The sequence below is a fragment of the Cinclus cinclus genome, chromosome 22, assembly GCF_963662255.1.
Source record: "Cinclus cinclus chromosome 22, bCinCin1.1, whole genome shotgun sequence".
Taxonomy (NCBI): Eukaryota; Metazoa; Chordata; class Aves; order Passeriformes; family Cinclidae; genus Cinclus; species Cinclus cinclus.
Window position 1 is genome coordinate 9,447,148 of NC_085067.1, and position 12,621 is coordinate 9,459,768.

Sequence of the window (12,621 nt, forward strand, 5' to 3'; positions counted from 1 at the left end):
TGCTCTGAAGGACCCAATTGGTGAACATTTTAGGTTTGGTATTGAATTTCCCGTAGATCTCTCCCACATCTTTTTATGATAGCTGCCACACAGGATAGCTCTGCTGAATTTTCCTCCAAGATTAAATTGGTTGTTCAGATTCTTCTCTTAGTCTTTTTATTTCCCCCCTCCCAACAGTCCTTCACATCCATACCAATGGCACTGCATCATTCTTTCTTTTCCTGTATTTGTAAATCACAGTGTCTCCTTGTAGCAGGCTTTTTATTGATTACTCAAAAGGGGTAGTTGAGCTTAATAGCAAAGCTGAAATGAGTCTTGAAGAAGTGCTATTCCTGCAGCATGATAAAACTGAATCTGTGAACGTGAATAAAACTCAACATACACAGCAACACCAACACCAAATTCACTGTAAAAGCTCCAGGATCTACAGTCCTGGGGAAGTGGGAAAACCTCCTGGCTCCAGAGTAAGCTCAGAGGTTGTTCACAACCCTTCAGGATTGTTCCAGCATGGAAAGAGCTGTTGTCACTGACTGGAACTGGCCTGAATTGCTGGATCATAGGAGATCCGAAGTATTAACGAGCTGGCTGTGGATGTAGGAGTGGAGGGATGTGGATGTTTAGGGATTTAAAAATTCACGTCATTTAAGGCAATGAGGGTGTGATCTGCTGTGACCTCCTGTCTAGCACATACCATATGATCTCACTAATTAATTGTACTGCCTGGAGTACAGTAACTCTGACTGAACGAAGGCACCTCATTCAGGCAAGGTTTTAATTTTTTATTCTTTTTTTTTTTTCAGTTAGGGAAAATCTGCCCTGTTTTTAAGTAAAGAATAATAAATAATTCCCCATTTTTAAAATATGCACCAGTCTAAATTTATCTGGTTTTTACTCATTGCATCTTGTTATTCACTTGCTTTTTAGCCTGAAGATAAAGCCTACAGAGGTTTTGTGGGGAGAACATGTTTGAAATCTCAGAGCCTCCCTATTACTAAATTTTCAAAAGAAATGAGAATGGAACTTCCAATCTTTTGGTATCTACAGTCTGTGAAATAGAAGGAGACTCTACCTCTCTAAAACATCCCTTGTGAAATTCCAAGGCTCTGTATTCACAGAGACTATCTCTGGAGAAAGCAATGAATTTCCTTGCTCTACCTAATCCATCTCAAAACTGCAGAGCACAGGTTCAGTAGTTTAAAATTCCTTTCTGTACAAAATGCAGGTGCTTTGCTGGGATCATCCAGCCAGAAATTCAGTGTAAATTCTTGTCTGTGGGGTAGTGGTGACCACAATATCAAAGATACGAAGCTTCCGCTCCTTCCAGGCATCCTGTGGATCCTCATATTCCCAGAGAGAGTTGTTTTGCACCCCCTTCTGCTTTGGTGTGTCTCTTCTTTCTTGGCAGGGAGTTTAGTGGGAAGTCCTGTGTTTGACATTCAGGATATCTCCTGGCCCTGATGTGGGGCACTCCCGTGGAAGAGATAATTCCTGACGGTGTGAAGTCTCATTGCAGGGGAAAAAGGAGCACATGGGCAGTGTCAGTAGTGCTGCATGGGCCACAGCCCTGCTTCAGCACAGCTGCTGCTGGCAAAACTCCTGCATTTTCCACGACCCTCCTGGACAGGGATAACTTTTTGAGCACTGAGCTAAAAGCCAGCTATTCAAAGCAATCCCTTGCTTTGGCTGTGACAGGTAATTTGCCACTGCTGATAACAGTCGTGGAGCCTGTGATAATATTTATGATATAGGAGTTTTTACTACTTAGTCTGGGGGTAGGTTAATGCAGCAGTGGGGAAAAAAAAACTCAAGCAAACCCCAAACATTTTTCTTCTATCCATGCTTGGAGAGCATTGGTGGTAAAGTGATGGCCTGAGGACAATATCCACCTGAGTGGATATTTGAACAGGAGGATGGCTCTTAAAGTAGATAATTTGAGTCTTACCTAAAGCTGCTTCTGCAGCTTCCTCCTGAGGGACAGCAGAGGAACAGCTCCCATCTCTGCTCCCTGTGAGCAGGGACAGCACCCAGGGGATGCTGCAGCTGGGAGGGTCAGGTTGGGTTTTAGGGAAGGGTTTTTCCCCCAGAGGGTGCTGGGCACTGCCCAAGCTCCCCAGGGAATGGGCACGGCCCTGAGGCTGCCAGAGCTCCAGGAGCTGCCAGGGATGCCCAGGGAGGGATTGTTGGGGAGTCTGTGCAGGGCCAGGGGCTGGACCGGGTGGTCCCTGGGGGTCCCTTCAAGTTTGGGATATTCCATGACTCTTCCACCTCTCTGCTGTATGTGGCCATGTCCTGGAGCTCTGTGAGCCCCAGTGTGGGATCACTGCAGAGGCAGCATGGCAGCAGCAGCTTTTGCTCAGAACAGAGGCACACAGGGCTCTGGGGCTGAGTGCAGGAGGTCCTCAAGAAGAGGGAGCTGGAGGAAATGAGAGGGCCCTGTTCCTGGGTGGGCTGCTGGGACACAAGGTATCACTTCTGCCATTGCTTGTTGGTCAAGGGAGGCTCCAGTGCTGGATGCTCTGTTGGACGGCATCCCCGAGATATCAAAGAATCCCAGAGCAGTTTGGGTTGGGAGGGGCTTTCAAGCCCTTCCCGTTCTACCCCTGCCACACCTTCCACTGTCCCAGGCTGCTCCAAGCCCTGTCCAGCCTGGCCTTGGGCACTGCCAGGGATCCAGGGGCAGCCACAGCTGCTCTGTTCAGCCAGGCAAAGTTGGATATTCTTATTCTCAGCCACTCCTTGAACAAAAAATGGCAGAGTTTAACTGATAAATCAGGGATATTATTTCTACCTCTAAAAAGAGAAATACAACTCCTGTTTTAAATTCAAATATAGTTGCTGCATTCTGGGGAAAAAAATAATGCTTTTATTTCCTAATAAGAGATCACAGATTCCTAATTATAGAACCATGTGTGTGAAAAAGGAAATTTGAGCCAGGCAGGCTAAAGTGTGCCATTGTCTTTACAATTTATATTTACTTACTCTACATTTAGAATAATCCTTCTCTTCCCTAAGGTCTAGCACAGACAATCTATCAACTGCACAAAAATGATAAAGGCAGCAATAAATAATAGTAATAATAATACATAACAACTGTGCAAGTGATGAATTATAAAGCAGAGAGTAGAAAAAGGAATAAACGCCCAGCACAGAAGCCAGTTTGCAGGGCTGAGTACACAGGCTGAGCTATTTTTCTGGCCTTATGACAATGAGGAACATTTATGGGAGTTTGCAAACAGCTTAGAACACAAATCATTTTGTTTCAGGTTATATTTATAGGGCTTCATTAAGGGGGTTTTAGTATCCATTAAAATCCAGTGTTCAGAGGTTTATAGCTCAGCTGTTAAGGTCTTATCCCTAAGGATCAATTGTTTTGGGTTGTTTGGGGAATTATTATTACCATTATTATTTATACAATTCAGTTTAACTTATTTAGGCTATTGTGAAGACACAGAACTCAAAAGCTAAAGAGGTCTTGTTTGGGAAAGAAGAGAAAAGATAGCTTTTTATTATTTATGTTTTGTTTCAGATGTGATTTCTACAACTATTTTATCCTAGAAATCAATGGACTCTCTTTGTGTGGGTTTCAGTAGCCATGTTGTGCTCAGAGTTGCTGCAGCCTGCACAAGAGAGCAACCCCTGAGCAGTGCTGCCAACGCTGGATTGCTGCTTCTCTCTGTGTGTTGCTCTAAGTGAACATAAAAATAATTTTCATTTGAAATTATATAATTTTCCAGAGGTCATACACTTTAGCTGGTGGAAGATGAGATCTATACTGAAAATAGGCATGATGTGTCTAGGGCCTGATCCAGGTCTTAGTGCTTTTTTCTGCTTCTTTGTTTCTTCTATTTACTAAGAACAACATTCTCTAAGAAAAATGCCTTACTATTATCCTGCACATTTTATAAACACATATAGTGGGAGTAAGCAAATCCCAGGGAATGTACCATTTAGTAGCCCAAAGAGATGAGTAGAGGGTTGACAGCAGCAGGGAGTAAGTGACTTGCCTGAGGTGATCCTGATAGCCAGTGACAGAGGTGGATCTCCTGAGTCCTACCCCAAGGCTATCTTTCCTCCATCATCTTGCTTTTCAACCCACAGTGCAGTATTTTTGGTGAGAGGTGAGTCAGATCCAAAGGGTATTTCTGGATCACTCCCAGTTAGGTGGATATGGGGGGGTTAAGGACCTGACAAACAGGGAAAAGGGCAAATAACATATCTGATAGTTGTTTCATAAACAAGCATGGGAGCAATGAATTGTGTTATTGAGAAAAAATATAAATTCTTAAAATTCACATATCTTGGAATTAATATAGTGGCTGGTCTTATTTAAATAATTTTCTGTTGTATCCAGCTTCCTTTGTGGCAGTATTTCCCAGCTGTTTCTTGTTTAATTCTAAATATTCATGACATTAATTCTATTTGTCCTATGCTGTTATCTGAGGCAAAATGTCAACATTTTATGACAAACTGCTGTATCCATTGCTTAGAGTGTCCCCAAGGAACCTGTTTGCTGTGGCTATCAATCTCTGATGGAAAACCTGATTGACACCAATAAAAGCTTGGTAGTTCTCATTTCCCCATTTAAAATGATCCAAACAGCTCAATAGCCATCTAAGATCTTTGGAGTGTTTTTAGCCTGTGCATAATTCATCATCTCAATTATTGTGCTTTTTTAACTTCCAGTTTTGGAATATCGGACCTTCTCCATCAGATCAATAGAGTATCCAGTTGCTCTCTCCTCACCCTTTCCTTTCTTGCTGCAATCACACAGCAGCCCAGGTTCCTTTTGGGCCCCGGAGAGACATCTTTTCATCCTCTTTGCTTCTTGCCACAGCCCTTTTCGTGGGTTATTCTTTTTACTTGGCTCTATGAAGTGTAAGCTCTAGACTGTCCAAGATTTGTCATACATACAGAGGAAAACATGTTGTTGCCTCCAACCTCTTGATTCTGTTTTCAAAGTTAACTCAATCCTCACTTAACTGTTGAGGTTTTCTTTGTTTGGTTGGGGTTTTTTTTGGTTTTTTTTGTTGTTGTTGTAATTTCTATTTCTGGCAGCGGTAAAGAAAGGAAGAGACTCTCAGACCCCAGACTGTGAATATAATGCTGACAGTAAGGAAAAACATTTAAGAGGCATCTCTGTGAGATGCTGAGGTCAAACTTTGGCCATCTGGCAGTTGGGAAGAGCCATGTGTGAAGGCATGCCAGGCACCTGCTGAAGGCAGAGCTGCAGCAGCAAAGTCTTCAAAAGATTTGCTGGCTGCTCTCAGCCATTGCATTGGTTTCATTTGTAGCTTCTCTTATCGAGCACAATTTCTAAATGAGGATGGTTGCTTCACTTTAAGGACGTACAAATGACTTGCCCTCACCTGTCAAGCATGATCCTTGTATTTTACCAGGCCCATTATGAACGCAATCTTTCTGTCGAAAATTTGCATACCTCCTTTCTTGAAAAGTAATGACAGCAATTTCTTTCCCTCTGCTCACTTTCTGAGTGTCTCATTTAACAGCACCTGGGAAACCGACAGGCGCAGAGATGAGAAGTGAAAGAGAGCAGTTGATTAAATCATCATCAAGTCGGGCCTCAGAAAGTCAATTCTGCTTCCCGTCTGCAATGATATCCTTTTATCTTAAAGTAATGAGCTATGGCACTTTTGCATCCGGTAATGCGATAAGTTCTATTAGCATGTTCCATTTGCTTCACAAGCAAGGGCAAGTCATTTCAGTAAGCTCATATCACTGCAATCAAAGCAATTGGCTTCACAGGCAGAGAAGAAAGAGGAAAGGCTCAGGGTGATTTTTATGGATCACAACACAGTGTAAAAAATAGATTCTTGTATTATTTTAACCCGTAACATGCTTTGCTTCTTGTCAATCAAGGTGTTTTTATTTCATTAGCCTGTAAGTACCTGGAAGACTCAGATTCCAAACAGAACTCATGAGCTAAGACCAGGAGTTCTGAAAAATAAGAATCTTTTCTTGTAGAGATAACAGATACACAGTGCAGTATTAGACACTGACTTCATTAACCACTGATTTGTTTAGATCCTCTTGACTTAGTCCATCAGTACAAATGTACATTTTTATTATTATTAACTATTTTTTTTTTTAACTCTGAAAAAGTACTTGTGGGTTGAGAGGATGCTAAACATGACATTACACACTGCAAATTGCCATCAGTTCAGAGAGTGCTAAAAATAACATGACAACTGCGAGTTGCCTGCAGCCAGCAAGGCAGGTAAGGAGGCAGCACATGTGCATCTCGAATCCCAGGGGAGAGCACGGAGGCATTTTTCCCTATGGAGCCCTCAGGACCTGAGGAAGAGACTTCACCCATCAATTGCAACAGAGAATGACTAACTAAAATCAAGATTCGGGCGTGTGTGGTGTCTGGCAGTACCTGCTGCCGGCTGGTCTGGTTGGATTTGGGTGCCTGACTGGTGGTGGGCACTTTCTGAGGGTGCTGAGCTGAGGAATGCATAGCACTGTTAGTTTTCCATCTGGAAAATACATTTAATCCTCCCCTAGCCCTGGAGATAGCGTCATCCTGCTCTGGGGATGTCTGGATGGGCCTTGGGCAGGTGTGGGGTCACTGGGCAGTGACACCATGAGGAGATGCTGGAGTGGGATGTGGGACAGCTGACGGAGAGGGACAGAGGGTGCAGGAACCTCCAGCCCCAGCTCCCTTTCCAAGGAACAAAAGAAAATGAGTTTCTTGCAGAGCTGCATCCACATGTCCCTGGGGTGACACGGAGCTGGGGCAGCCTGGCAGGACAGAGGATGGCAGCTCTGCCCCTGGCAGAGGTCCTGTGTCACCTCCCCAGCTGTGCCCAGCATCCTCCCAGTGCCTCCCAGTGCATCCCACTGCCACCAGCTCCCAGCCTGCCCCTGCAGGGGACATCCCTGCAAATACAAGGGGGAACACAGTGGAACCAAACCTCAGAACAGGACTTGTCTTTCGGGATCTTTCAGAAGGGAAATCCCCCCTTGGCTTTACAACAAGTTCTCTGTGCCTACAAGGAATATTTGGGCCTCCCACCAGGTGCCAAGGATATATCCATGTCCCAGAGAAATGTAAGATGGATCATCATTATCCTGAACAGCAATATAATCCAGAGTTTTCATTTTAATACTCAACATGTAATTCTTTCTTATCAGACTATTTTTTTGTTGATGGTAGAGCTAAAAGGAACCACTAATTGTGTCATTTTATAGTATAAAACAATCATAAAAGTCCTGGGAGGGAGGAATTAAAAAGAATTGCAGCTGAAAAACATTTTAAGTTCTGAATGTTTTTCTTGTAAGGGGCACAAGATAACTTGAAATGTCCAAGACTGATATATTTCATCTGAAGTGAAGTAGTTTGGATAAAATGGAATTCAGATTAAAGGTCAACATTGCAATCTTTTGTCCAGACTTAGGTAATTTGTGTAAAATGGGACTTTTTGGTGAATAATCCATAATTTTAGCTTTTAAGAAAGCAGACCTTAAACTTCTCAGACCATCTCTGTTTCAGAGCCATTTCTTACAGTGAATCGCAGTGGATAATGGTGAGGAATTGCTAAGCAGACTGTGATGTTAACCAATTTGTGAGATGCTATATATATATAAGATTCCTTGGCAAGGAGCTCCATGCTGAATGCTACTTGCAGTAACGGATAGGAAGGAAAAAAGTGAAATTCTTGCTCTTAGTTTCTTTGTGACTCTGCCAGTCTCCATTTCATCAATTAGAAAATTGCCCATTTATTCCTTGCCTGTGTCTCCTTTCCTCTAGGGGATGTTTTTTCCTCCTTTTTTCTTGGAAGCAAAGGTCTAATTGTATAGCTAAAATACCATCTTTGCCCTTTCCAGGGCTGCCAGTTTGTCATTGGTGGAGAGATGGACAAGAATATGGTAAATGTCAGTGTGAACAGGCTGAGGTCTGGGTTTTCCTCATTTTCTTCAGATTTCTTTTCAGCAGACAGATGAGTAGAATCACTTTGTTCAGTGCTAGCGTTGCAGCAGCTCTGACTCCTTTGGTGGCAATGATAAATGGCTCCAAGATATGAAATAGCTGTTCCAGCAAAGTCCATTGAGCAGAATAGAGAACAATGCCCTCCTCAATGTCATTGTACATGAGATATTCAATGATTGCCACTTTTTGCAGAAGAATGTGTTCAATCAGCCAAGTACAGAGAAATCCATGGTGTTGCTTCAGCCTGAATGAGCTGGCGAGGTGGCACAGACCTTTACTCAGCTTGATTTGGACCAGACTCTCTTAAGTTATTAAAATGGGCTCAAATTAGAGCTGTCACCACATAGGGTGTTGGATTTTTGAAGCGTGGCTTTGGGATCAGGCTCATTCCACAGGTGCTGTGGCAGATGTGCTGTGCATTTTAACTTTCTCCACCTGGGACAGAGGACTGGGGAGGTGCAGCTAATCTTTAACCTGATCTTCAGTTTCCCTTTTCTTCTAAAACACAAGGCAGCAATTATGCCTCAGCTGGGAATTGGAAAGTTCTTTTTCCACTTCCCACTGCAGGTCTGTGTGCACGCCCTGTACTGCAGGGAATGCATCTGCTGCAGCCACGGCCCAGGCTGGCTGCAGAGTTCAGGCTGGGGCAGAAAGAAGAGCTTTCTGGTCTGTTGGTACAGAGATATTTGCACTTTGTATGTCTTCTTCCTCACCTAGGCTTGATTGTAGGAAAAATTATTTGAATTTTGACTGCATGACATATATGAAAATGCAAGGTTTTGGGTCACTGACTGTGATTAGCATTTCTGGACTAGGAAGTTGCAGAAATACTGCAAAAGGAAACTTGAACACTTGGCACGTGTGTCTGTGTGTGTGTGTGTGTGTGTGTTTGTGAGGTGATGTGATGGCTGGTGGCTTTGGTTATTTAAGAGATTAAATTAACAGTTTCAGTGATAACTATGGCCACTTTGTGCAAGTCACAGTCAGTCTGGTCTCAGTATTATCCCAACTGTATAGAAATTAGGAGCACCATTAGCATTTCCATATGTCCTGTAAGTTTTTTATCAACAAAGATCATTTTGAGTGAGCTTCACTTGCTTTGAATTTTGTTGGTAGTCCCATAGTTCTTTTGGGAAAACTGTTGAGTCCCTTCTGGCCAGTACAAGACTTTAAGAAGCATGAAGTAGCAATTTTGCAGGGTCCTTCCACCGAGGAGCCTGTCAGGCTGTGATCTGAGAAGCTCTCACAGCATTTGGGACCATGTGCAATTAAAAATTTGGCCATCCAATGGGCTGTGGGCTGGCCAGGGGGTTGTATAGGGCAAATTTGGCAATTTGGCTCTGGACTCATCTCAAGCCTGGCCTGGGGTATCTGTAATCAGTCACAACTTGTGTTCAGAGTGGAGACAGTAAGTGCCTTGAGCCTGAGAATCAGAGCAAGAAGCCTCTGTTTGTTCAGGTGGAAATGTGTCTGCAGCCTCCTTGTCCTGATTTGTCACATTGTCACCCTCAGCTTCCAATGAAGCTAGTGGTAGTTACCTAAAAATCAGGTCATGCTATCTCTGAATGATATTTTGGATTCCCAGTCACTTGCAGAATATTCCAAGGCAGCCTGTGCACAGAGCCATGGTTTCCTGACAAAAGACATGGGAGAGCACTGAAAAATGAGCTTTTTGTAATAGATATGGAATACTGAAACACAGCCCAAAGCAGAAGACCAGTACAGAGTATTTCCATTGCTTCTATTCCAAAACAGGCTGGCTCTCTGAGAACCACAAAGCACTTAAATCATTTTACTTCTTCCTGTGGCCCTGGGAGGTAGGGAAATGCTGGAGGAATTGAGGAATTGAGCGAGCAGTGCAGACTGGAGCCTTCAAATTGACCAGTAATTCTGAATAATCAACTTCACAGTTGTCAGGTTTGGTTTCCAAAATGCACTTTCCAGCCGTGGGTAGCAGTGAGGCTGCAGGAGATGGAAACACCTTGTGCTTTAGCACCTCTGGGGAGAACTTGCATCCAGAAATGTAAATGAGCATGTCAGAGCACGGGTGGTTGTTTGGGTACAGTGCCCACAGTGCCTGGGCTGACCCTCAGCCATGAGGACAACATGCACTTGCTCCAATTCTGTTGCCAGCCTGAGTAGCAAACATCTTTCTTCTCCCTTTTTGGCATTACCCCTGCACACAAACTGTCTGATGGCTGGGCGTGCAGATGGTGCCAGTGCAGAGGGTGTCCTGCACACACACACACACACACATGCACGGATAGGTGCTGCAGATACACAACCCCAGGCAGGGCTTAGAGCCCTTTCAGGCTTTCCTCCTTTCTGTCTTGCGTGCAGCTGGTGCACAGAGGGCTGCTGTTGGCCCAGGACAGCACTGCTGGACAGTGGCTTCTCCCCTGGTGCCCAGCCCCTGTGTGAGAGGCCAGGAGCTGCCCCAGAGCCAGGCTGGCCAAACGTAGGGAGCTGTTTGCTGAGTGCATTTATTGCCTTTGCATAATTTATGAACTGGAGGGGTTTGACCAACATCTGTCTGTGCCAGAGGCTGGCACGGAGGGCTCTGGAGGCTGGAGCTGTAAATTGGATGGTGCACTCCTGCTGAGCTCCCAGCAAAGTCCTCGGGTCAGTGTGGAAATTCAATAGCAGGAATGGCAGTGTTTGCCATGTGGGCCCCGTGCAGCAGAGGCTGTTTTGGCAGCCACCCCGGCTGGCTGGGCACAGAGCTGTCACTCACTGGGCACGCTGGGAGGGGAGCAGCAGCATTTTTAATGGCCTTGGCACCCGCGCTGCTTCCATCATGGGCACCGGTACGTCTCGGTCCTTCGCCATATGCTTAACTCTGGAGACAAGGTGCTGCTGGGTATAGCAGTAATTATTTGATGTGGAATTAAGCAGACCTTGAAATTAGAACTGGACTGTGGGAGAGCAGGAGGTTTGGAGGTTTAACACTTTGGTGGAAATGGCCTCCCACCGACACCGCTCTGCGGATTCACTCGGGTGTGGGGAGCTGTTCTGTTGGCAAATTCAGATGTCAGGGCTGGCAAGTCTTCTTTTCCCCAGGTACCTCCACGCTGCAGGGAACACAAAAACCCTGAGCTTTTCCAAGCTTATGAGTCAGTAAGAACTACAGCAGAGTAGAGATTCTTTAAATCAGCCCAAAACTGGGGTAAAGGAGAGGCTGCAGAGTGCTCTGAGAACAGCTGGGTCACAAGAAACCTGCTCATGTGCCTGGCGCTGGGAGTGGGTGGCACCTTGAAACCCTCTGAACCCTGCTGCTCAAAGGGAATTGCCCTTGCCTGCTTAGACATCCACCTTTTGCCCCCTTTATTTTCACTTTTGGGTTCAGTCTGATCAAGACTTGGAGTTTGCCTGGAGGGTGGGCAGACATACAAACAAATGGATCAACTGCTCCTTTGCTCCCTGGTTTGAAACACACAGGAGGTGTGATAATGGATCCTGGGGGGCTCATGGTGAGGGAACTCCTGTCTCTGACCATCCAGGGGGAGAAGGTGACAACACCCAAAAGCTGAATTTTTCCACTAGCTGTGACGTAAATGGAAAGTCTTTGTGACATTCATGGTTGTGACATGCTCTGTGATTCTTGGGGTGTCTGTGCAGGGCCAGGAGTTGAATGATGATGGATGATCCTCGTGGGTCCCTTCCAGCTCAGGATGTTCTCTGATTCTGTGCCACGATTTTCAAGGATTAAAATCCATGGGCAAGTTTGCTTTTTTGTAAATGTAGGTCCTTGCTCACCTTCACACCAAAATCTCATACAGGCAGTCCTGCTGAAGTCAGAATGCCTTATATTTATGGGGTAAGGTAGGAGTACTTAATATCAATGCTATATTGCTCTAGAAATGCTTTCCTTTTATCAGTTAAGTGGACTCTTCATTAATTCGAACATTGTGTGAAGTTTTCAAAATTAAAGCTAAAATCTCTTCGTGTTTCTTCTCATTTGTTTGTTACCAGAGTAAATACTCTGGTATTAAATAGGTGCAACTAATGCTATATAAATCACTTCAGTTATTAAATAAATTTCACTTCCTTTTCTATTTGGAATCAGCTGCAAGGAGATTGTAATTTTATCCAATCTTTCCTTCATTTAAAATAAGTTTGAAAATGCCTCGAAATAGCTCTTACCTCTAATTTGTTAGTGTATAGCTCAGTGGTGTAGGGAAGGCACCTTTTCACCTCCTGTACTGATGAAGACAAAGGAAAAAACAGTGAAACAGAAAAGTTATCATTAAACAACAGAAAGAAGATAAGTTGATTTGTGCAAATCAAGGACATGTATTTGTGAGAGTATTTGGCTCTGTCTGTTCACATCCCACTGTTTAGTTAAACTTCGGAATTCAAAAAATACAACTAATTTCAAAGCAATTTGTTTGTCTTACAAAAATACTCAAAGATGCAATAAACATGATATAAATACATGAAAAGCTTAACTGAGTGGTGTAAGAACCTGACAGTCAGCTGGTCCTTGGGTAGGAAAGCCTGAGTCACCTGTTTGGTGAAGATTTCCTTGGAAATGTTTGCCATGAGATCTGCAGATGTGTGAGTTCAGTCTTGAGTGATACAGACAATTCATCCTCCAGAACCTACAGCTTTAGATAGAAAGAAAATGAACCCACGGAAGGAGGTGCAGGTGTCCAGAATTTGGTGGGAGG

At 44.1% G+C, this 12,621-nt stretch overlaps 1 protein-coding gene across 2 annotated transcripts in view; it reads left to right on the plus strand.

The window, feature by feature from the left end:
• The window catches only part of AUTS2 (activator of transcription and developmental regulator AUTS2), a 774,806-nt gene that overhangs the window by 523,708 nt on the left and 238,477 nt on the right, over positions 1-12,621 (plus strand). The window lies entirely within an intron of this gene.